At 37.3% G+C, this 26,863-nt stretch overlaps 1 long non-coding RNA gene across 1 annotated transcript; it reads right to left on the bottom strand.

The window, feature by feature from the left end:
* Positions 1-1,164: 1,164 nt before the first annotated feature.
* Positions 1,165-17,955, bottom strand: LOC128640628 (uncharacterized). The gene is made up of 4 exons (XR_008399368.1): positions 17,820-17,955; positions 12,796-12,868; positions 1,832-2,023; positions 1,165-1,454 (listed from the first exon to the last, which is right to left on the bottom strand). It is a non-coding gene; the product is annotated as an uncharacterized LOC128640628 (long non-coding RNA).
* Between the last annotated feature and the right edge of the window lie 8,908 nt (positions 17,956-26,863).

Below are 26,863 nucleotides of genomic sequence, written 5' to 3'. Positions count from 1 at the left end.
TAAATGTGACCAGACTTAGTCAAACATGTATTAAAAGAGGCATTGATTCAAGGAAGGAAAGCATCATTTTGTCACTATATAAATCCTCGGTAAGACCTCACCTTGAGTATGGAGTGTATAGGCACTTGAGAGGTGACATGATTACTTTATATAAATATATTCAAGGCCCATATACAGAGATGGCAGAAGCACTGTTTATTCCAAGAAAATTGTTTTTGACAAGAGGTCACAATTTGAGGCTGGAGGAAAGGATATAGGTGCATATGTATCAAGCTCCGAATGGAGCTTGATGCCCCGTGTTTCTGGTGAGTCATCAGACTCGTCAGAAACAGCAGTTATGAAGCAGCGGTCACAAAGAGCGCTGCTCCATAACCTATCCGCCTGCTCTGAGCAGGCGGACACACATCGCCGGAAATCAACCCGATCGAGTATGATCGAGTTGATTGACACCCCCCTGCTGGGGGCCTATTGGCCGCAAGTCTGCAGGGGGTGGCGTTGCGCCAGCAGCTCTTGTGAGCTGCTGGTACAATGCTGAATACGGCGAGCGTATTGCTCTCCGTATTCAGCGAGGTCTGGCGGACCTGATCAACAGTGTCGGATCAGGTCCGCCAGACCTTGATAACTATGGGCCATAATCTTTTAAGAGCAATAAAATTGTGGAACTCGTTACCAAAGGAGGTAATGGATGCTAACACCTTAGATACATTTAAAAATGGTTTGGCTACATTTCTGGCTAGAAACAGAATTCAGGGATATGGTTGCTTGTGTTAACTGGGTCACCTTTTAATGGGATTAAATTAAGATCAACTGGAGCTTTTTGTATGTATATTAGATTTGTATTGGTTGAACTAGATGGACTTCTGTCTTTTTTCAACCTCATCTACTATATTACCATAAGTGCAACATTTTAAATATAGTTCTTATTTAACTGTATTATTTTGTTGTGAGCCAATTAAAACAATGGAATTGGTCACAGCATCTTGAATAAAAGTTTAATGTTAGAGTTAACCAATAGCTATTTATCATTGCTTTATACTTTTCAGAAGTATGCATCCTGTTTATGTGAAAGAAAAACAAGAGTGTTTAACTTTCTAGAGAGTACAAGCATTTATTTAGTTTAAATGTGTAGGATTCATAGTGGAATATGTCAATATAGCTGTAAACTAAACTTTCCTGAAAAGTAATGCCAGGCACCTTATTCCAAAATACACTACTTGATATTCAGCACTGACTTTCCTTGCACAAAGCACATTACTTATTTATGATAGGTTGTGCATATGACATATCAGTACATTTTTGCATAGCATCTGACAACAAAGCGAAGTCAAGTCAGCTTCCAGCTAACCCATGTATGACAGATGTCTTCTGGAATCAAGCTGAGTTGGTTTCTGGTGCATTTCTGTACACAGCTACAGCGTAACAATCATTTCTGTTAAGTATAGCAGAGAAAAGACCTGAAAAGCAACAAAATATTCTTGTATTATTCTTAACCCTTTGTTGTTCAACAGGGCATAAAAACAAACTTTTTATCACGTTAATTCATGTAATACCTTTACAATATTTAGAGATGCAGAAAATGCCTGATTTTCTAAAATACATTTAAAAGTATATCTTTTAAGCCTTATAATTTTTATCTAGTAGTCATAGTATCTGAAAATATTTATGACTAATGTTAATCTATTCTAGGCCCATGTAAGGGTTTTTCAGGTAGGACCCAAAAAATTATTAAATATACAATTTTCCTCAAACAGTCCCAATTGTACTATTTTGCTAAATATTACGCTGTGGTTTTCTGTCTAAAGGGACATATAAGTTAGGTATATATACTTACAGTTTGTCAGAATTGTTACCACAATTTGTATTGTTTATCAGACATCCGAGTGGCTTTTTTGAACATGTGGCTTATCTTTTTCTCTATAGCCAATTAGGAACAAATATACATTAGCTGGTGCGCTGATCAAACAATTGCTATGTACTATGTTGTAGGATAAATGTTGTGGATCTGCAGGATACACTCCAACATCTTTGAGGAAGTGAAAAAGAAACAATTCTCAGAGGTCAATTTGACTATGCAATGTAAATAATGGAATTATATTTAATTGCATATTTTTTTTTACTGTGCATAATTCAAATATTTATGTAAGATTTTGCCATAACCTCTAGTCTTTAAAACTTCTTTACTTTTTTTACGTTGCATTTAATTATTAAAACATATTACCTATTACACTTGTGCATGCGGATTTAAACGACAGCAAAACAAATCACTTCTTTTACTGTAACTCTTGGGTTTGTTTGAAAATAATAAATAAGCTTCTTAAATGAATAAATAAAATAATAAAAGCATAAGACAACAAAATGAAGTCTATTGATTCAAGTGTTTAAAAGGGTTTTTCTGAAAGCGGGAAGACCTTCAGTTTTACAGTTTTACACTATTCAATAACAATGAAGCAATGTCCTTGATTGTTGATTGATTCCTGTGTCAGCCAATTAATATGTAAGCTTCACCTTTTTTTCCTAACAAACCTGACCCCATTAAAAAATAAAATAAAAAAAATAAACAAAAGTAAATAAAAAGCAATATGTTTGTGCTTTTGCTGGATTAAAGCAGTAGCACTAGATACTACTTTAAATTTATTTAAATTGACATGAAACCCCAAATTTATCTTGCATGATTCAGATAGAGAATACATTTTTAAACAACTTTGAAATTTACTTCTATTTGCTTCATTCTCTTGGTATTCTGTTTAAGGAGCAGCAATGCACTAGTTAAACACATCAGTAAGCCTATGACATGAGGTATATATGTGTATTCATAAATCAGCAGCTATTTCCCAGCTCCTGAGCCTACCTAGGCATACTTTTCAACAAATGTCTGTCAGACAGAGCAGGAGCGAGCTGCATTGTGTCTAATGGCGCGGTCGGGCCGGGCTGTGACTATACAGCTGGCCCGATGCGCTCAGTAAAAACAACAGACCCGCTCAGCAGAGCCCAGAGAGCGGGTCTGTAAAACTGCGATATTTTTTAAAAATAAAAAGGCAATATTATGATTTAAAACGTTTGGCTAATGTAATGTTATATAATTCTGCACTATGTGCAGAATTATATAACATTTTTTTTAAGGTTTACTGTCCCTTTAAGTTTAAGCTGCTCTCTAGCTCTATTTCTGCTGCACTGAAAACATTACCTATAGAAACCAAATTAATTATGTTTTACTGTACATATTTAACATTCCAATGTTCTTCACTTACAGGATAATGTCCTTTTTATTGTAAATACATTTTTCTTTATATATATATATATATATATATATATATATATATATATACCTGCAAATCTATTCCTACAGATATATAGGTATAGATATGTATTTTACATGACCAGTATGAGATATATTTATAAAAATGATATATTTAAAGTGATGGTAATTTTTACGTTATAAGTGCACAGATTATGATAATATAGATTATCAGTGACATAGCCACTGTTTAATTTTTTATATCCATCTATATATTTATATAATTTTCTTCTTCTTTTTTCATTCCGGCATTTGTTAGCTCCGCCCCCTGTGCCCTTCCTTGATTTATGGGAGATCCGTATGCTCATGCATTCCTTGAATGATCAGAACAACAATGACGTTTCTAACGCATGCGCAAAAGATCAGTTCCCCCCCCCCCCCAAAGGCAAACATGCCAAAATGCCACAATTGTGATTGGACCACGTAATAAAAAATAAAAAAAGGCACTTAGTGGCAGGGCTGCCAGAGTGAACAATAGAATCGGAGCTGTTTTGTTTAGACTAAACCAGTACGTTAGTTTTTAAAATTTTTGATGAATGAAACTCATACTCATTTTTTTGCAGTTAGATCGATTAATGATAAACAACCTTGTTTGTTACCTTTGTTAAAAAAAAATAATCAAAAATGCCATTAACTGTACAGTTACACTCTATTTTCTTCAAATAGAAAATAATGTACTTTTTATTATTAAAAATAAAAAGTACATTATTTTCTATTTGAAGAAAATAGAGTGTAACTGTACAGTTAATGGCATTTTTGATTATTTTTTTTTAACAAATGTTTTGTCTAGCCCAACAGTTAACCTGAGCTCTGAAGTCAAACTATCCTGACATGCGTTAAATTAAATAGTGCTCAATCGACCGTTTTTACTTTCAACTCTGACACTGAGATATAACCTCTATCACTCACGCCCGACAATTAGAACACCACTTGTAATCTAGCCCTCTATTGGTTTCATGTCTGTCCTTATTTGTCTCCATATATCCTTCTCAGGTCTTTGGATCGTCATTCTTTCTATATTCCCTTTCTCAGGGGCATAACTATACCCAACTGGGTCCCAAGGCAAATATTGTGGCACCCCTCATGTCAGTCTTTTCTGGCTATTTGTAATTAGTAGCAGATGAACTGGCAGCCATATAGGGGGACAAAGAGACGCTTGTCTGTGACTAAGTGTTTCCCTTCCCCCTTGGTTAGTCTGCACCAGAGGATACTTCTTGTGCAAATGCAATTGCAGTTTTCTTCTGTACAGCAAGACTATGGAGGCTACCGTATTGTAAAGGCAGATCCATTTGCTCTGGCTGATCTTACTTTTCAGTCACATGTTAATTCCTTTATCCTCACTTATTAATCAAATTTGATTATTATAATGTCATATCTCACCAATCTTAATGACTTTGCTTGTCTATAGATTGCATTTCCAATTTATGCATGCATTTTTATATCTCAACCTCAGTTTAAAATTTAATTGACACTGTTGTTTTCGTTTTTGAATGCCTGTGTATGTTCTTTCAGTTTTTATCACTTATAACCTGTTTTCTTGTCATCTAAACTCTCACCTCTCTTTATAACCAGAGTTTGGCTATGAAGCTATGTACTCTGTTTCACTACTGTATGATCTGTCGGTTATGCTACCAGCGACAAGAGGTACTCTACCTAATTCTTGGCTGCTAGTTGGCGTGAGGTGGAGAGGGCCTTGCCAATAGGTGCAGTGTTGTAATTAATTTTTGGGAATAGCTTATATTTATCAACTGTATCAATGCTGTATCTTTGTATGAATCTATAAATGATTTATTATGAATTTGACATGTTTAAATCCATAGATTAGAGGTTCAGTTCACTTCAAGTAAATGTTTAAGTACATCATCCATGCCATTGAATTCTGTGAAATAGTGGTTATCTGTGTTAATTGCTTACTGACTAAATTTGAAAAAAAATATGTTTTAATCCATTGTATTAACTGTATTGCAAGTAATGTGAGATAGAAAGGGTTAAAGTTGTTCTACCCATCAATATCAGGAAGGGTGTGTGTTCACATTTACACCAATAGCATTTGTATTAACCTTTTAAAATGTGCACTATACCTGTTGTAATGTATGGTTTATTATTATGGTGATCTGTTGCCTAAACGCCTAAGAACATTTTACCGTGCTATTTTTGGATGGGTGTATCTGTGACGCTTTTAATTATTTTTTAAATAAATACTTTGTTTATATCTATTGCTATCCTGCTTGGAACCATTATTGCTTTATTTGCAGTGTTGCAAATCAGATCCCATGGAGGTGATCTACAAAACAACTGGGTTCATAAACTTACAGGCTAAGTGGGTTCAAGGAGTTGACAAAAGGGGGAGAGGAACTAAGGTAAGAAAAAGTTTATCTTATATTGCATGCATCTCTGAACAGTAGAGTCTTTAAGGAGTACTTGAAACTTTCAAAACTTGGAGCAAGGCAGAGAGTTCTTCAAAATAGGAGACATTCTGGAGAGGTCCTGTACACAGGAGTGTACAGAGGTGAAAAGAGAGGAGGAGAGAAGTAGGTTATGAGTAGACAAGAGAGGAGGGAATTGGAGGGAGATTATCTGGAGATTAGGTCTGAGATATATGGGGTAGTAGTATTACTGAGGGCCTTGAATGTATAAAGGATTTTGTGTTTTAATTTTGGAGGCTAGGGAGAGCCAGTCAAGGGGTTGGCAGCTGAAGAGTTACGTGTAAGGAATATCAGCCTGTTAGAGGCATTCATTATGTATTGTAAAGGAGACAGACAGCAGCAAGGGAGAACAGAGAGGATTGAGTTGCAATTGGAAACAGACAGCAGATAGGGAGACTAGAGAGGATGGAATTGCAATGAGAGAGTGAAATAAAATCTTAGTTGTCTCATGTGTGAGGAAGTGTTGAATTATGGAGAGGTTTTTAAGGTGGAAACGACAGGAATTAACAAAAAACTGAATGTGCAGAGTGAAAGAAAAATCTGAGTCAAGACCCACAGACATCGGGCATGCAGAGTTGAGATGATGTTATTTTCAAAAGTTATAGAAAGAGGAAGGGTAGACATTTTGAAAGAAGGAGAGAAAATAAGGAGCTTGATTTTGGAGAGATTTAGCTTAAGGTAGTGAAAAGACATCCAAGATCAGATACAAGAATGACAGTTAGTCACACGAGTTAGCAAGGAAGGGGAAAAGTATCAGAAAGGTAGGTTTGGGCATCATCTTCATACAAATGGTATTGCAACCTATGGGACTGGGACATTATTAAGGATAATGTATTGATTGAGAAGAGAATGGGAACCCAAGGACAGAGCCTTGTGGTACCTAAGCAGAAACTTGTAAATGGGGCAGAGGATACAACAGAGAAGGCTACACTAAAAGTATGTTTAGACAAGAAGGAAGAGAACCAATAAATGGCTGTAAATCAAATGCTGAAGGATTGAAGGGTTTGGAGCAAGGGAGTGTGGTCAGTATCAAAGGCTGCAGACAGATTGAGAAAGAGGCCTTTCGATTTTGCTGTAAGTAGGTCATTAGTAACCTTAATGATTGCTGTCTCTGTGGAGTGTTGGGAGCAAAATCCAGATTGCCTTCCCAGAAGCTTTGAGGTAAGGGGAAGTAAGAAAATAGGGCAGTAGTTGGATGGGGAGGTTGGATCGAAAGAAGGTTTTTTTAGAGGATAAACGTGACTAGAGCATGTTTAAGAGATGAGGGAAATATACCCATAAGGAGGTAGAGGTTTAAATGTGTGTGAGGATAGAAGAAAGGGTAGAGAGAGGAAAGGGAGTAGCTGTGAGGGGATGGGATCAAGGGGACAGGCAGTAAGGTGAGCGAACAATATAAGGGAACAGACATCTTCCTCAGTAAAAGGGACAGAGCTGAATTTGTGGCTTTGTGGGGTTTGGATTATTGCAAGCTGTTAAGGGGGTTGGAGATTGGTAGCATGTTGAGAGATTATTAGCATCAATTTTGGTGTTAAATTGACCGGCAAAATCTTGAGTTAAGAGAGAAGTTGTAGTAAGAGGTGGGCTATTGAAAGTGGAGAATAGACTTTTCGGTTTGAAGAAAGAGTAGAGATAAGAGTAGAGAAGTAATCCTTCTTATTGAGGTTAAGGGCAGAATAATCAGAGTTCAAGATAAACTTCTAGTTAAGAAAGTCAGCTAAAAACTGTTGCTCTGCAGTGGGGAAACATCTGCCTAGGTAGCGTATTTGAGGAGCATGGTGGGGTTGGTGCTGAGTGCGTAACTTCCGAGCTATGGTTGGAGGGGCCAAATTGTCAAGAATCAATGTAAAAGTGGAATTGTAGTGACAGATAGATTGGTCAGGGTAGAAAAAGGAGGCGATGAAAGAGAAAAGAGGTTTGAGAGATGTTGCTGATCTAGTGACTTAATGCTTCTGTGGTGTTAATGCTTCTGTGCCGTGAGGGTTAGATGGAGTGAAAGTTGTAGGAAGTGCTGTGATGTTGCAAGTGAGGAGATGACAGACAGAAAGAGGAAAATGGGAATTTGTGAAGTTAGAGAGAGTACATTGATAGCTGAAAATCAGATAAAGGGAGTGCCCGTATTTGTGAGTGGGGAGTAAGCCCATTGTGACAGACAGCAAGATGAAGTGAGCTGGAGAAGTTTTTTTTGCAGAAGGGGCAGAGGGATTGTCAACAGGAAGGTTGAATTTCCAAGAATGAGGGCAGGGGTGTCTGAGGAGAGGAAATAAGGTAACCAGGCAGCAAAATGATTGAGAAATTGAGTTGAGGACCCTGGGGGGATGGGTATAAAACCGCAAAACATATAGAGAGGGGAGAAAATAAGCAAATCATGTGAGTTCAAAGGAAGAAAATGTGAGGGAAGAGAAGTGATATATTTGTTCAAAAGTTTAACAAAGGAAAGTAAAATACCTACACCACCTTCTTGTCTGTTTTCAGACCTAGGAGTGTGGCTGAAGTGGAGACCCACATGTGACAATGCAAAAGTGGAGGCTGTGCCTGGAAGGGGAGTGCCAGGTTTTTGTGAGAGCCAAAATGTTGAGGGAATGGGTGATAAAAAGGTCATGGATAGAAGTGAGCTTGTTGCAAACAGAGCAGGAGTTCCAGAGTACACAAGTAAAGGGTGTGTTGCCTTTAGAAACAAAAGGCATACTTGGGTGGGTGGGTGAGTTTAGGAAGCTGTGCTGGACCAGGATTCAGGGAGATAAACCAGCAGATAGTATGAGCAAGAGGATGATAGGCATAAGATGAAAAACAGATTTGCAGTATTGAGAGTATCTTTTGGGATGAGGTTCAGGGAGGAGAGGGAGATTTTAGGAATGTGTGAAGTTCATAAGAGCAAAATGTGTGAAGTTCATGAGAGCAAAAGTGAGGTGAGGGTAAATGAGATGGGCCAATGATTGTAGCAAGCGGTAAGGCTTAAGGAGTAAATTATTTAAATAGTTTGCTATAGAGACAAGAGGTAGCAGAAAGGAACATGAAGATATGGAGCATTTTTACAAAAAGAAGGAATCAGTGAAACACAAAAAAAACAGTATTACAACAGCACTTGCCTTGAGTTTTGTCCTTTGTTTACTCCTTGTTGAATTCTTGTGCTTAAATGACCACTTAAGAAATGTGAGCAAATATTAAGATACTGCTAACTGCCCTTGCAATGCATTCCCCAAACTAGTGTTACATTTTTTAGGGCAGATCAGTCAGCTGGGTTTAGTATTAGAAAGACAGCTAGATTACGAGTTATGCGCGGTATAGGGAAATTAACGAATGCAACAAAAGTTTTGTTATTTAAACCCCTATAGTGCTGCCATTACAAATTTTTAAAAACCTGGCTTGTGCATGCATTATGGTGCTTTTAAGCTCCATAATGCACAAAAACAAGCGCTGATTTGACGTGCTCATGCAAGCTTTCCCCATAGACATCAATGGGGAGAGCGGGTCAGAAAAAAGTGTAACACCTGCGATCGCGGAAAGAAAAGCTCTGTAACGCAGATTCATTGATGTCTATGGGGAAAAAAAAAACCTAACGTTTAAATCAAACACTCTAACAGAAACCCCAAGTCTAAACACCCCTAATCTGCTGCCCCTGACATCGCCGCCACCTACCTACAGTTATTAACCCCTAATCTACTGCTCCCGATATTGCCGCCACCTAAATAAAGTTATTAACCCCTAATCTGCCACTCCCGATATCGCTGCCACTATATTATAGTTATTAACCCCTGTTCCGATGCACCCCAACATCGCTGCCACTATATTAAAGTTATTAACCCCTATTCTGCGGCACTCCAACATTGCCACCACTAAATAAAGTTATTAACCCCTAAACCTTTGGCCTCCCACATCACTACCACTAAATAAACCTATAAACCCCTAAACCGCCAGCCCCCCAGATTGCAACAACCTAAATTAAACTATATTAAACCCTAGACCTAACCCTAACCCTAACGTAACCCTAACCCTAAACCTAACACCCTCTAACTTTAACATAATTAAAATAGAGCTAAAGTAAAGTGACAATTATTAACTAAATAATACCTATTTAAAACTAAATAATTACCTGTGAAATAAAACCTAAGCTAGCTACAATATAACTAATAGTTATATTGTAGCTAGCTTAGGTTTTATTTTTATTTCACAGGTATGTTTGTATTTATTTTAACTAGGTATACTAGTTAGTAAATAGTTATTAAATATTTACTAACAATCTAGTTAAAATAAATACAAACTTACCTGTCAAATAAAACCTAACCTGCCTTACACTAAAACCTGAAAGTACAAAAAAAAAAAAACTACTATTACAAAAAATAAAAAAACCTACCATTACAAAATATAACAAGTGAAATTATCCGAAAAAATAAATAATATTCCTATTGTAATACCCTTAAAAGAAAAAACCCCCTAAAAAAAAAGCCTAATCTAGAATAAACTACCAAGGGTCCTTAAAAGGGCCTTTTGGGGCCCTTTAAAGGGCCTTTTGTAGGGCATTGCCCTAAAGTTAACAGCTCTTTTGCTACAAAAGAAAATAAACACCCCCTAACAGTATACAAACCCCCACCCCCCAAACCCACAAAATAAAAATAAACTAAAACCTAATCTACCATGAAAAGGGCATTTGTATGGGCATTGCCCTTAAAAGGGCATTAAGCTCTTTTATGAACTGCCCAAGCCCTAATCTAAAAATAAAAAACCCACCCCAAAATGAAAAAAATACATTACACAAAATAACAAATGATCAAAAATAATAAAAATTATTCCTATTCTAATACTCATTTTAAAAAACAAAAATAAAATAAAAAACCTAATCTAGAATAAACTACCAATAGCCCTTAGCCTTTTGTAGGACATTGCCCTAAGTTAAACAGCTCTATTACCTGAACAACAAATTACAAAGACCCACTGACATTACAAACCCCCACCCCCCCAAACCCACAAAATAAAAAAACTATTTAAAAAACTTAAGCTCCAATCATCCAATAGATTGACAGCTGCTTAAATCCTATTGGCAGAATTAAACAGCCAATAGGATTTTAACAGCTCTAATTCCTATTGGCTAATACAAATTTTTCAGCCAGCAGGAATGCAAGGGACACCATCTTGAATCACGTACCATGCATTGAAGATTCAGTGTACGGCGGCGACCGTATGAAGAGGATGCTCCGTGCCAGAAGTCTTCAGGATGGACCCGCTCCGCACCGCCGGGATCAAGATAGAAGATGCCGCCTGGATGAAGATAGAAGAGGCCGTCTGGATGAAGACTTCTCGCCGCCTGGATGAGGACTTCACCATCTGGATGAAGATAGAAGAGGCCGCCTGGATGAAGACTTCTCGCCGCCTGGATGAGGACTTTGCCGCTTGGATGAAGATCGTTCAAGCAGGACTTCAAAAACTGTAAGTGGATCTTCAGGGGTTAGTGATAGGTTTTTTAAGGGTTTTTTTGGGGGGTGTTTTTTTTAAGTTTAGGCTTTGGGCTTGTAAAAGAGCTAAATGCCCTTTTAAAGGCAATTTTCATACAAAAGCCCTTTTCAGGGAAATGGGTAGGTTTTTTTATTGTGGGGGGATTGTTTGGGTGGTGGGTTTTACTGTTGGGCGGATCTTTGTATTTTTACAGGTAAAAGAGCTGTTTAACTTAGGGCAATGCCCTACAAAAGGCCCCTTTAAGTGCTATTGGTAGTTTATTGTAGGCTAAGGTTTTTTTTAAATTTTGGGTGGGCTTTTTTATTTTGATAGGGCTATTAGATTAGGTGTAATTCTTTTTTATTTTGCATAATTTAGTTTGTTATTTTTCATAATTTAGTGTTTGTTATTTTTTGTAATTTAGTCTTTTCATTATTTGTAATTAGATAGTTTGTAATTTTTAGAGTAGTGTTAGGATTTTTTTAATGTGTATTTTAGTTTAATTTAATTGGTAGTTTAATTTTAGTTTAATAATTATATTAGTTTAATTGTTATTTTAAACTTAGTTCTTTTAATTTGACAACTAAGTTTTAATTTATTTTAAAGGGACAATCAAGTCCCAAAAAAACGTTCATGATTCAAATAGAGCATGTAATTTTAAACAACTTTCCAATTTACTTTTATCACCAATTGTTCTCTTGGTATTCTTAGTTGAAAGCTAAACCTAGGATTGTTATATGCTAATTTCTTAGACCTTGAAGACCGCCTCTAATCTAAATGCATTTTGATAGTTTTTCCCCACAAGAGGGCATTAGTTCACGTGTTTTATATAGATAACATTGAGCTCGTGCACGTGAATTTACCATGGAGTTAGCTCTGATTGGCTAAAGTGCAAGTCTGTCAAAAGAACTGAAATAAGGGGGCAGTCTGCTGAGGCTTAGATACAAGGTCATTACAGAAGATTAGGGGTTAATAAGTTTAATATAGTGTTTGCGATGCGGGAAGGCCTCGGTTTAGGGGTTAATAGATAGTTTATGGGTGTTAGTGTACTTTGTAGCAGTTTAGTTTTGAGTTTTTGTAAAAGATTTTGTAACGTAAAACTCATAACTACTGCTTTTAGATGGTGGTATGGAGCTTGTCATTTTAGGGTGTAATGCAGGTTTTTTAGCCTCACTGCAAAACTCGTAATGGCAGCGCTATGGGAATCTCATGAAAAAACGTAATTTTTACATGTGTGTGACTGATGTTCCGGTACAGGCTAAAAGTCTTGCGGTACAGCTATACTGACAAGACTTGTAAGGCTGGGGTGCTGTTTTAATACTGAAATGGCCATTTTTTCAGCGTTAAAACACGGACGCAAAACTCATAATCTAGGTGAGAGTTAATGAAAGGTTCACAGAGAGTCAAAAAGGAGAAATTGGGGAAGTTTGATTCAGGCCAGGTCAGGATGAGATAACATAAAATAAAAAGACAATATAATTTGGAGGAAGCTAAACTTATGCCATACTCATCTTATAAATTTAGAAATTATAGCAAGTATTGACATGGGTTCAACATCACAAAGCAAATGACAACACATTAAAATATCATCACAGTAAATACAAGACTTATTTTACAGCCTACAATCTCATACCAAAAGAGACTTACACAGAGTGGAAAAGCAGTACAAAAACATTGGGGTTTGCAAGATATGTTACATCGGGGGACACAACTGACATACCTGAAAGCAAAACAGAGAGAGTAGGGTTAACTGATGTAGTGTTCATTTGTTCAGCAGATGGCAACAGGCAGGTTGTTTAGCTTAATAAGCAGCAGTGTGGTGAATGAGTATAATCCTTGTATAATTATTTTGCTTAATTCTTAATGCCTGCCTTAAAACATGCAAGCAAATAATATTTAGATACTGCTAACCCCTTGCTAGGTAACATATTATAGAGCTATGATGATTACACCTCTAATATACAGCAGTGCATGTGGTACCCAGGAACAGTTTTGGGAAGGCCACGGTCAGACTAAAGGCTGTGACACACTGCAAGCGATGCGGCGCGAGGCGAAGCAGCTGCTTTGCTCCGCGTCGCATCGCTTCTGAAGTTCAAATATTTCATCTCTGAGCGCTTAGCTACGCGACCTGATGCAGCAGAGTGCTCAGGGATGAAAAGGCAGGACACACTGAGCGCACACAGCCGCATGTACACGCTGCGCGTCGCTCCGCTTGCAGTGTGTCACAGCCTTTACAGTTGCTATGTGGATGGAGTCAGGATGGTTGTAAAGCTGCCATTGGTCATGCCCAAGATATTGAAAACTTTAACCCTTAAATTAGACATAGAAAGCTTAAATACACAACATTTTCCAGTGAACTGAGAAGGATAAACTGATTATAGTTCTAACGAAACAAGATGAGAAATATATCGAACAAAAAAAAGAAAATATTACAAAAAATGATCTGGTAATTCCAATAAAAGTAAAATATGAATCTTCTGAGAACATCGACCTTTGGATGTCTTGTATGAACACTGATAGTAGCCAATTTATCACGGACAGAACAAAACACTGATTTTACATTGTTTGAAAAGCATAAAATAAGAATTATCCAAGCTCTTCTCAGGGCATTTGAGGTTTTTCTCAGGTCAAAATAAGCTCAGGATTAGATCACTACGAAGCTAAATTTGAAGACACAAAGGGCAACCATACGTCTTAAATATTCTGAATGTCAGACTTCTGATAGAAAGTAATATAATAGCAGACAATGTGTACAGAGACACAATCCAATCGTCTCTCCTCCGTGAGCTGTATCAAAGTTTAATTTGTTTGAGAACTGAATTGTCCTTGTTTTGCAGCCTCTACTGGCATTTATAATGTTCTTATTAAAGTGCAGCAAATAGAAGTTTGGTAAAGGTCACTGTTTCTTTAACATTTGAGAAAAAGTAAGTTAAATGTTATTTAATAATAACAGCAAACAATCTTTCATGTGCATCTAATACGGCTCGTTCTAAGTACAGAATACTCAATTCACTGGAAATAGCTAAATCAGCGTGCAATGAGGGAATTTGGCTTATATAATTTGTATAAAAAAGAAAACTTTGATTTCTGCTCCCTGAGAGAGAGAGAGAGAGAGAGAGAGAGAGAGAGAGAATCTGAAAAAAAATATTGATGTCTTTTATTTCTCTCTCTATTTACAACAGAGTAGAAGAAATTAATACATCACAGCATCAAGTAAATATTAATGTTATGTTGTATGTGTTTGAACCTACTGAAATAAAAAGAAGAGTAGAACTATACAATTACAACATTAACATACAAGAAATAGAACAACTAGTATTTTCATTTGAAATTTTTTTTGATATATAGAAAATATATTAATAAACCATTCTCTGGAACTGCCAAGCAATCTGTTATCATTTATTTACAATGATTTCATTTGTTTTGCACTTTAGGGCCCCATGTAATAAAACCTGAACAAACAAAGTTCGCTTCTGCGAACCTGTCTGCCCATGATCGTAGAAAGAGAGCAGCAATTTTCTTCCGTATTTAACAATGCACAATTGTGTGTTTGTGCAATGCAACCCCCTGCTCACGCTAGTCCAATGGCACGCGAGTGAGGAATGTCCATCATCCCAGGTGAACGTGTCCGGGATGATTTAAAAGTTTGGAAGCAGCAGTCAGCAGCCCATGAAGGGTCTCCAAAACTACATACACAACTTGATAACTAGAAATGAGACAAGAAGAAAGGGCGCCTCCTAGTGTAGCCAATACAAAACTGGACAGATATAATCAGATGTAAATTTTATACTCACAAATTGTGAAGGCAAAGGTAATGCCAAGGTAAACGATCTGGGAACTCAGCAGTGTCCCAGTTGACTGTGCACCAAATGGCAGGGCAGCTCCTCCTGTTAAATTGTTATGGCAATCTGTAGAAATGGAAGATATATAGAGGGCGACTCCTAGTGCAGATCAGTTAGCATTGAATTATCCCACTAACAACTCCCCTTAGAAGAATACTCACACAGTGGGAAGCACACTATAGTGCTAATGCAGCCTGCTGGGTATATTGCAGTGGCCCAGCACACATATACACTCTGGCAATGAACAGTTTCAAGGTTTTTTGCGGGATGTTCCAATAAAACAATAGGAGACTTCATTGGATAAAAAGAACTTTATAAAAATCAATGAATCAGTCAGTAAAACACGCTACGCGTTTCTCAGAGTTAACCACTCTGTTTCCTCAGGCAAGTAATACTGATCAATGGCTGAAGTCTCCTATTTATGTAACCTAGAACCAATTAGGGTATGAGTTACACCCAGTGCACACCCTTTCTCTATTCTCACAGGTGCATTTGCCTTTCTAATCTAGAGCTGCATTACTTCACTATAATATGAGGAGTGCAGGTCCACAAAGTTATACAATATATAAAAAACAAAAAGATATATACACATAAGCATATAAAAACATGATACAACATATCAAACAACATTGTTTGCAAGCCAAAAAATTCCTATCTGTATACATACATTTCAAACTGATAGTTTCCTGGGTGATAGACCGCAATGTTTACAAACCAAATAGTTTATATATGTATACATACATTTCAAACTGATATTTTCCTATGTGATAGACATCCGTTGCCAAATTCCCATTGTCATCTGAGATAATCTTGTGTTGTCATTTTCCCATATCATGGAGACTGTGTTTGTTGTTTCAAACAACTAACCAATACCATCATGCGATGTGAGATGACTTATGTCCGTGTGTGATTATATGTTTATTGAACACCAGAACTTATAACTCTATCTTAATCCCTGTTTGTTATATCTTTACTTTTGAAAGCAACAATTTTTATTTTTATTTTTTTTACTCTTGGAATTGAGAATCGGCATCTGTGTTTATATGTATTGATCCAACCTGGTTTTGTTATATGCAAATATAAAGAGTCTGATTAGGGTCAGATTACAAGTGGCACGCTAATTTTTTTTTCGTTCAAGCGCTAACGTGCTCAAAGTAAAACATTATGGTGACCAGATTAGCATGTGTATTAAAGGTTGAAAGTAAAAGTTAGTGAGAGAGTGAAAGACTCAGCTGCTCTAACTTCAGAACTTTGGTTATCATGACCACACTAACTTCTTTTCCCCATAGACTTCTATGGGGCGTGCTACAAAAAGCACTATCAGTTATCATTCACTCGCTAACCTAACACAGCGATAGATTCGCTAAAGCTGAAAGTGCATTAGGAATACTTTACATTCCAATGTTCACTTAAAATTAAAATTTTCTTTTTTCTTTTTAATATTTCTATATATATTATTATTTTTTCTAAAATATATATCTATTCCTATATATCTATATGAATTTATAGATAGATAGATATTCAGCACTTTGCCATATACCTTTTAACCCTTTTAAAACCTTTTTAACAATATTAAAAATATATTTTTTATTAAAAGGTGTATATATGAGTGTAATAGTTTATCTCAATATGTTTTTGATGTGTTTTGAGACTTGCTTTTAATCATTAGGGGTCAATTTATTATTGGCCGAATTGGGCCAATTCACCCTGTTTCTGCGTGAGCCTTTAGGCTCGCCAGAAACAGGAGTTAAGAATCAGCGTTCTATAGACCGCTGCTCCTTAACTCATACGCCACCTCTGAGGCTGCGTACAGCAATCTGCCTGAGACTATAAGATCGGGCTGATTGACACCCCCTGCTAGCAGCAATCTGCAGGGGGTGGTATTGCACAAGCAGTTCACTAGAACTGCCTGTGCAATGCTGAAGACGGACAGCGTATGCTGTCCGCATTCATCAATGTCTGGCGGACATGATACGCTGCAGCGTATCATGTCCACCATACTTTAATAAATTGACCCCTTACACTTTACTTCAGATCTAAAATCACGCTAAATATTCTAGAGCTTGAGCGCAACCTATAACTTTCATCTTGCTCTAACCCTTCTCTGGTAAATGTATACAGTCCAGCTTATATTGCTTATTGTGAACTTGTAATCTGTCTCTCAATGAAGAATCAGAAGTCTTATAAACTTGCAGTGTTCTGCAGCACAAACAGTCTGCAGCAGTGTCTAAGGGGCCGATTTATTAATTTGCGAGCGCCACATCGATAAATGCCGACAGCAAATACTATCGGCATTTAGCATTGCACAAGCATTTTGTGTGAAATGCTTGTGCAATGCCGCCCCCTGCACATTTTCGGCCGCTAGCAAGGGGTGTTAATCATCTCGATCATATCCGATCGGGATGATTTCTGTCCGCCGCCTCAGCGGGGGAGGACGAGTTAAGGAGCAGCAGTTTTAGGACCTCTGCTTCTTAATTTAAGTTTCCGCAGCTGCTTCTTAAATCGACCCCCAAATGTTTATTATTGGGGATACAAAGATTTTTTTTAATGTTTATAGTCATAAACAAATAATAGGAATTCTATTAAATTCAACTACAATATACTATTTTATATCAAGAAAAGTTAACAATTATTTACAATATAAGTACTGTAAACCCATATATACACAGAATCTTATACACTGAATTAACACTGTTAAGACAGGAATGATGAAGAGAAAGAATTCTGAGCTCTATCTTAAGAAACATGAACAGACAGGATTTAAAAAATATTTTCCTACCAGAATGCAGGGGAGACGATCAGTGATTTAGCTACTGCACACATACTTACCAATTATCTCTCCTGTAAGCTCACAGTCTGGTACAGCATTAGGCACATGGTGACAATCTTCTTTTTGTATCACTGTTTTTAGCAGTTGCTGCATGACATAGCCTCAGCATGATACTACTAACCTTTTATGCTGACCTGTCAGGGTGCTGTGAAAACTGGTGATGTAAAACTCTATTATAAACAGATGTGCAATGGATGACGCATAGAGAAGGGGGCGGGGGTATGGTAGGACAGTACTATGGACCCAAGTCCTTCGATTAGACAAGCCCAGGCTCATCTTTTCTCTATTTTTTTATATTACATATATATTCTATTCAAAAATGTCTATGTGCATTTATATTTTGACTGGACTGTCCCTTTAATGTGCTTCCTATTACACTTACCCTTATTCTCTTGTTTCCTGTTGCATAACCAAGTGGGACAACTTTAGTTCCTGGAACATTAGAAGAAGGTATTAAGGGCAGATCTGAGGCCCATGTATGTGTACCATCTGTGTGTTTAATGTGCAAAAAAAAAAAAAAAAAGAATGTGGCTAAATGCCCTTTTAAGGGCAATGCAAAAGAGCTAAATGCCCTTTTAAGGGCAATACCCATACAAATGCCCCTTTAGAGGCAATGGGTAGCTTAGTTTTTTTTTTAGAGTTAAGTTTTTTATATTGGGGGTTTGTTGGGTGGTGGGTTTTACTGTTGGGGGGACTTTGTATTTTTTTACAGGTAAAAGAGCTGATTTCTTTAGGGCAATGCCCTACAAAAGGCTCTTTTAAGGGCTATTGGTAGTTTATTATAGGCTAGGGTTTTTTTTTTTGTTTTTTTTGAGGGGGCTTTTTTATTTTTATAGGGCTATTAGATTAGGTGTAATTGTTTTTATTTTTGATAATTTCGTCGTTGTTTTTTGTAAGCTTAGTGTTGATTATTTTTCATGATTTTAGTGTTTATTAATTTTGGTAAGCTTAGATTTTTTTAATTTTTTGTAGGATTTGTTTTTTTTGTTATAATTTAGATTTTTTAATTTTTTTGTAATTAGGTTTTTTTAAATTTGTAATTTAGATATTTTAATTGGTAGTTTTTTTATTTTATTAGATTATTTATGTTAGGTTAATTTATAGTTTAATGTTAGGTTTATATTTACTTCACAGGTAAGTTTTTATTTATTTAAATAGAGTTATATTGTAATTTTAATTTAAAGTTAGGGGGTGTTAGGTTTAGGGGTTAATAGTTTAATTTAGTGTTTTGCAATGTGTGGGGCCGGAGGTTTAGGGGTTAATAGGTTTATTTAGTGGCGGAGATGTGGAAGGCCGGAGGTTTAGGAGTTAATAAGCTTACGGTGATCGGTTTCTCCCTAACTGAGCCTGAGCGCTATCTCGCTGCCCTGGCTGCTGTCCAAGTGTGATCTCAATGAGCGATTTCACAACCTATGTACGGCAGCAGGTTGGTGCCGGGTATGGCAACAGGTTGGCACGAGTTATGACAGCAGCTTGATGCAGGGTCTAGCAGCAGGTGGCAGCAGGTTTGTGTAGGGTCTGGCAGCGGGTAATGCAGGATCTTCTCACCCTGCTTCTAGCTCCCAGCTCTGTAAATGGCAGCCCCTGTGGATCACCAGAAATCACAGCTCCAACATAGGCACATAGAAAGCGCAGCACAGCTGGTGAGGTGACACACAGGCAAATCAGCTGTGATTTCTGGTGATCCAGTTTCTCCCTAACCTTTTATTGAGTGCAGTGAAATGTGCAGCAAAAATGATTGAATAGAGGATAAGAGGCAAGTAAACGGGAAACCAAAGAAACCTGAGCATTCATGAGAATTATTTTTGCTAAATCGTAATAATGCTGCTTATTTTGCACACATTGACCTATTTGAAGCACAAAACAATCTGCTCAGCGTGTTATATATTAACAACGGAAGGTAACAGCAGATCTACATATAAAATTATAATTGTAAAACAACATCCTGTGAATCCGCAAAGACAAGCAGTAGTTAGGCATACAAAGCAATCTTAAAACAGGGGCACAGAGAGCTGAAATTGCAGGAGCGCGCAGGGACGAGAAGAAAGGAATGGATCCTGTTACTGCAAGCTTTTGGGAGACGTCAGAGAAGGAGGGGTCAGGCGGCCATTTCAAAAAGGCCAGATGAGATCAGTAAGTGTATTTTTCGGCCAAAGTTTATTTAGATGAAAATTTGGATACAGTTTACTTCTAAAGATCTTTATTTAACTAATCTAAAAAAGTTACAATAATTTTTAGGTTGACTGTCCCTTTAAGTATGCACCGTGCACCAGTTTTTTAAACACAGTACTTGCTCAGAGAGCCTAAGGTGCTTTTAACATCTGGTAATGACTCAATTTGTTAAGTGCTGACATGATACAAGCCCCTCTGATGATCTAAACAGCTGCAGTATTTAAATTGCCGGTGCTGTGAGAATATCTATTTATACTTCACGTGCACATGCAGAGAAAAATGTTAACACTAAAACAGTGATAACTTTTACTAGAATAATTTTTGCCAATAAATGTATATTGCAAATTTGTTTCTATTCAAAGATGTAATTCATCTATGTGCATTTACATTTTGACCGGAGTGTTCCTTTAATGGGGTTGCGTTACGGTGATCGCGATTCCGCATTTCAGTTTTTAATTTAACACTCTCTCCCCATTGATGTCTATGGGGGAAATCGTGCACAAGCATGTATACTCAGCCCTTGGCTTTTGTGCAATATGGAGCACATGGAGGCTTTTCAGAAACACGTAAAGGCAGCGCTATGGGGGTGAAATAACACAACTTTTGTTGCATTCATTTCGCACCCTGTTTAGCGCAAAACTCTTATCTAGGTGTAAGTTAGATAATTATTTTAACGATCCTATGCTCCATATTGTCTTGTTTGCAATGTCTTTTAAATAAAATGAAACACGTAAAGGCAGCTCTATGAGGGGTGAAATAACGCAACTTTTGTTGCATTCGTTTCGCACCCTGTTTTAGCGCAAAACTCTTATCTAGGTGTAAGTTAGATAATTATTTTAACGATCCTATGCTCCATATAGTCTTGTTTGCAGTGTCTTTTAAATAAAATGAAAGCCGGAGCTGGTGCTACTAGTACAAGCCAGCAACAGCACACAACAAAATGTCTTTTTAACATTTATTACTTTTTCAGTAGGGTCAGGATTGTGAAGAACAAAAGTAAAGGGTACATACTTAGCTGACACAAGACTCAATCAGCTGACAATGGAATTGCTCTTGAATAGTGTAAAACTACATTTTGCATTCAGATCTAAGGGCACATGTCTAATAGGTAAAAGCTTTGAATAACTAAAATTTACTGAAAATAAAAAAGCCTTTCCAGTCTTTAGAGTAACGGCTTTAATCACATGAATGAATAATCTACATGTTTTGTTCCATCCATTTATTTGTTTTTTGTTAAAGGTCGCTCATTTATTCCAAATGAATACAAAAAATACAGCAACATGAATGATTTGTTTGCTTTCGTCTGAATCTAAATGCTTATATGTGCCGTCTAAGGTCTAGATTACAAGTGGAGCGCTAATGATAGAGCAGCTTGCATTATCCATATTGAGACCCTGCACTAGTGCACAATCTGCTATTACAAGTTATTGGTAGAAAATGTTTACCAGAGAATATCAGTGTGGCTGGCATTTTTTTAGCATGCCCTATACTTTAAATCAATAGCACAGGCTGTGCTATCATCGCTCCTATTACAAATGGTGAGTTATATATTGTGCTCAAACATATCACTGAACAATTAAAGTGCTAGTGCTAGAAAAAAAAGCATATCAAAACACATGTATATTATATTAAAATAAAGTATACTACACGCAAACACATAGGGGACAATTTATCAAGTGTCAAGCGAACATGATCCCCTGTAGCAGATCATGTCCGCCCAACATCAATTTGCCAATCGGCCGTTAGCAGGGGGTGTCAATCATCCCGATCATATCCTATCTGGATGATTACCTCAGAGGTGCCGGGCGAGTTAAGGAGCAGCGGTCTTAAGAAAGTACGGGGGGTAGATTACAGCATCCGCTGCTTGATAAATCTACCCCATAGTGTGCTAGACTTTTTATGTGTTGTGTTAATATTTTTGTTTTGTAACTTTGGGTTTCTCACTGAAATTATTTACATACCGCTTGTGCAATCATGACACAACTGATTGTAAAAGCTTCTCTGTAATCAACAGAAAAAACAGTTCAGAAATAGCATACATGCATGACTTTGACATTAGAGGGCCGCTAACTGCAGCTGACCACCAAACTTCTGACATTTTTAGCAGTAAAAGGGTTAATAAGTTAGCTGGTAATTCCCCTTCACCTGATTAATTTTCTGCAGTGTAAAAGGGTTAATAAGTTAATAAGTTAATAAGCTTGTAATTCCCCACTTCCTGATCACTCTCAAACAGCTCTCTAACTCCCCACCTCCCAATGGGTTTCACCATCTTTCCTACTGGCAGCTGCCTGCCAATACCTAGTTTATAGCTATTTTTTTATTTTTTTTTATTAATATTGTTTTTTCTGTAGTGTAGGGGTTTCTCCCACCTCCCACCTCCCCATAATCATTAAATTACACCCCTCCTTTATTATATATCCCTCTTTTCTGTAGTGTAGCATCCCCTCCTTAAAAAAATAATAATTCTGCACCGTAGGGTTTTACACTGATATGTTATTCTGGAAAGGTTTTATTATACCAGTAGTACTCAACAGAGTGCCCTGATGCAACTATTTTGCTCCCCACCCAAAAGGTAACTCAGTAGCAATAAAATTTAATAATATTCATGCTGCTATGTATAATGATTTTGAGGATAAACAGATAGATAAATAGACAGACAGACTGGCAACCTGCACTAATAAAAGTCTCCCTTGCATTAGAATTGTACACATTCTGCAGAGCCCTTTGAATAGACTGGCTGCTATGGCTACCCTCCAACACTTGGGCCCTGCAGCCACTGTGCCAGTTCCACCCCAGTTTATATCCCTAGAATTAAAGGATTTTGCATCTAAATACACTTTGAAAGTTCTTACTGAATGTGATGGAGATTACAAAGTTGCCTGTGTGTCTTTTAGCTGTGAATTCCACTTTTATAATGCTTGGTTTTTGTGACTACATTTCCTATTGTTTATTTTTTTTAAACATAATAGAGATACAGTTGCAAGAAAAAGTATGTGAACCCTTTGGAATGATATGGATTTCTGCACAAATTGGTCTTAAAATGTGATCTGATCATCATTTAAGTCACAACAATAGACAATCACAGTCTGCTTAAACTAATAACACACAAAGAATGACATGTTGCCATGTTTTTATTGAACACACCATGTAAACATTCACAGTGCAGGTGGAAAAAGTATGTGAACCCTTGGATTTAATAACTGGTTCAACCTCCTTTGGCAGCAATAACTTCAACCAAACGTTTCCTGTAGTTGCAGATCAGACGTGCACAACGATCAGGAGTAATTCTTGACCATTCCTCTTTACAGAACTGTTTCAGTTCATCAATATTCTTGGGAGGTCTGGTGTGAATCGCTTTCTTGAGGTCATGCCACAGCATCTCAATCAGTTTGAGGTCAGGATTCTGACTGGGCCACTTCAGAAGGTGTATTTTCTTCTGTTTAAGCCATTCTGTTGTTGATTTACTTCTATGCTTTGGGTCATTGTCCTGTTGCAACACCCATCTTCTGTTGAACTTCAGCTGGTAGACAGATGGCCTTAAGTTCTCCTGCAAAATGTCTTGATAAACTTGGGAATTCATTTTCCCTTTGATGATAGCAATCCGTCCAGGCCCTGACGCAGCAAAGCAGCCCCAAACCATGATGCCCCCACCACCATACTTCACAGTTGGGATGAGGTTTTGATGTTGGTGTGCTGTGCCTCTTTTTTTGCCACACATAGTGTTGTCTGTTTCTTCCAAACAACTCAACTTTGGTTTCATCTGTCCACAGAATATTTTGCCAGTACTGCTGTGGAACATCCAGGTGCTCTTGTGCAAACTGTAAACGTGCAGCAATGTTTTCTTTGGACAGCAGTGGCTTCCTCTGTGGTATCCTCCCATGAAATCCATCTTGTTTAGTGTTTTACGTATTGTAGATTTGCTAACAGGGATGTTAGCATTTGCCAGTGACTTTTGTAAGTCTTTAGCTGACACTCTAGGATTCTTCTTCACCTCATTGAGCAGTCTGCGCTGTGCTCTTGCAGTCATCTTTACAGGACGGCCATTTCTAGGGAGAGTAGCAGCAGTGCTGAACTTTCTCCATTTATAGACAATTTGTCTTACCGTGGACTGATGAACAGCAAGGCTTTTGGAGATACTTTTATAACCCTTTCCAGCTCTTTTGTGCGAGGCATCATTCACATCAGGCAATGCTTCTTGTGAAAAGCAAACCCAGAACTGGTGTGTGTTTTTTATAGGGCAGGGCAGCTGTAACCAACACCTCCAATCTCATCTCATTGATTGGACTCCAGTTGGCTGACATCTCACTCCAATTAGCTCTTGGAGATGTCATTAGTCTAGGGGTTCACATACCTTTTCCACCTGCACTGTGAATGTTTACATGGTGTGTTCAATAAAAACATGGCAACATTTCATTCTTTGTGTGTTATTAGTTTAATCAGACTGTGATTGTCTATTGTTGTTACTTAGATGATGATCAGATCACATTTTATGACCAATTTGTGCAGAAATCCATATCATTCCAAAGGGTTCACATACTTTTTCTTGCAACTGTATACTCAACTATTGGAGTCCCTTCCTGCTTTGTGATTTTACAGTGAAATCGTATTACTTCCAAGTAATTTAGCATATGGATATTGTGCCCCTTTAAGGAGGATTGTTCTTGCTCCATGGTATGCACACACCAGTGAGACAGTCTTACATTTTTAGATGCTTAGATGTCTATATGATTAAAACTAGAAACAAAAATAATGTTCTTCTGAGTTTTGTCTTCCCTTTGTGAGACTGAATATTTTGTGAGCCAGTATACTTCATCTAAATATAATGCTCATTAGTGGAAAAGTTAATTCTATATAAATGTATTGTGTAGATTGTGGCATCAGTGTTAATAGATTTTGAAATGTATGCAGCAATTGAATACTCAACTATTTTAGACATTTTTGCTTGAGGCATTTCTGAGATATTCTGTAATTTATCGAGGAAGCAATTTTTAAATGATCAGTTGTATTAAAATGAACAAAGTTTATAAAACAGAAAAACTCCAATTAAAATATATGTTTTCACTTTAGAATAGCACTTATTTAGTTTCCTTGCAATATAGTAGTGAGACAAACCTGGTAAAAATAAGGCACAGACATCAGTAAAATATTACTAAAATGTAACTTTTTTATGAATCAACTGAAATTGTTTATAAAATAGGTCTGTGTCTCAAAATATTTGAAATTTGTGAAGCACTTTATACTGAAAATGAGGTTAGATTGAAATAATAGCGGCAGGCTGACAGAAAAGGGCCTTTACTTAAAGGGACATGTTACCCAAATGTTAAAACACTTACAGGGAGGACAGTAATCATTCAAAATAATGATATATAATTCTGCACATAGTGCAGAATTATATAGCATTATCTTAGCGGCAAAGTTGGACTCCACTCAAGGTTCTACTGAGCGGGATTTGTTTTTCAAATACATTCGTGGGCTTGCTGTCTAGTCACAGCCCGCCCGATCGCGCCATTGAAGTGAATACAGCTTGCTCCCGCTCTGATCTGGTAGCGGGAGCAAGCTACATTCACTTCAATGGCGCGATTGGGCGGGCTGTGACTTGACAGCGTGCCCACGTAGCACATTTGAAAAACAAGACCCGCTCAGTAGAACCTTTAGCGGAGTCCAACTTTGGGATAAAAAATCAGGAAATGCTTTAGCTGTATAAAGGTTCCGCTAAAATAATGCTATATAATTCTGCACTATGTGCAGAATTATATATCATTATTTTGAATGTTTACTGTCCCTTTAAAAGTGATGCAGCATATCTGGAAAAAGCTGACTAGAAAATATCACCTGAGCATCTCTATGTAAAAAAGGAAGATATTTTACCTCAAAATTTCCTCATTAGCCACATCCCATTGTAAAGGGCATGCAATCCAATCAGGACTTGCAAGGAAAGTCACTTCTCAGTTTAAGGAAGTTTACTATGAAATGTCTCAAGATTAAGGTGAAGATTACAGTGATGATGCTGATTGAGGTTTTATTGAGGTTTTATTTTCTTACTATTCAGATAATAGTAAAAGATCACCTGAAGGTACTGTTCACAGAGAACTTACTCTGGTGAGCTGAAGACATTTTAAACTTAAAGGGACAGTCTACGCCAGAATTTTTATTGTTTAACCTGTTGAGTGCTAAGCCATTTTCCACCTGGGTGCTAAGCTGGATTTGAGCTTTTTTATTTTTTTAAATATATTTTTTTTTACTTTTTTATTTTTTTTTCCAGATCCCCAAGACTTATACCGTTGGAAAGGTTAGGTGATTACCTTTCCAACGGTGGGTCTTGTGGGTCTGTAGCTGTATTAGATGCCTGAGAGACAGGCTTCTAAGCAGCATGCCCCCATTTCCCTATATTGTTCATTGTAAATTTTAAATAAAGTTGCACGATGACGTCATCATGTCATTGCGTGTGATGTCACCATGCAAAACATGAAGCCCCGGCGATGCCTGGCCCTATGCAGGCCAGAGAGCCAGGGTGGGAGTCAGTGGGAGCCCCCAGATTGCCCTCAAGGTGGGTGAGTGCTAGCGACAGCTCTGAGCCGGCATCAGCACCTGACTGGGACAATTTGCTATGGCTCAGAACCGTTGTTAGCACTCAAGGGATTAAAAAGATAGATAATCCTGTTATTACCCATTTCCCAATTTTGCAGAAACAAAACATTTATGTTAATATATGTTTTCCATGTGTGATTACCTTGTATCTAAGCCTCTGCAGACTGCCCCCCTTATCTTAGTGCTTTTGACAGACATGCAGTTTAGCCAATCAGTGCAGACTCCTAAATAACTCCACAGGAGTGAGCACAATGTTATATATATGACACACATGAACTAGTAC

This window comes from Bombina bombina, chromosome 1 (assembly GCF_027579735.1).
Source record: "Bombina bombina isolate aBomBom1 chromosome 1, aBomBom1.pri, whole genome shotgun sequence".
In the NCBI taxonomy this organism is placed as follows: domain Eukaryota; kingdom Metazoa; phylum Chordata; class Amphibia; order Anura; family Bombinatoridae; genus Bombina; species Bombina bombina.
This window is presented reverse-complemented; position numbering and strand designations above follow the sequence as displayed.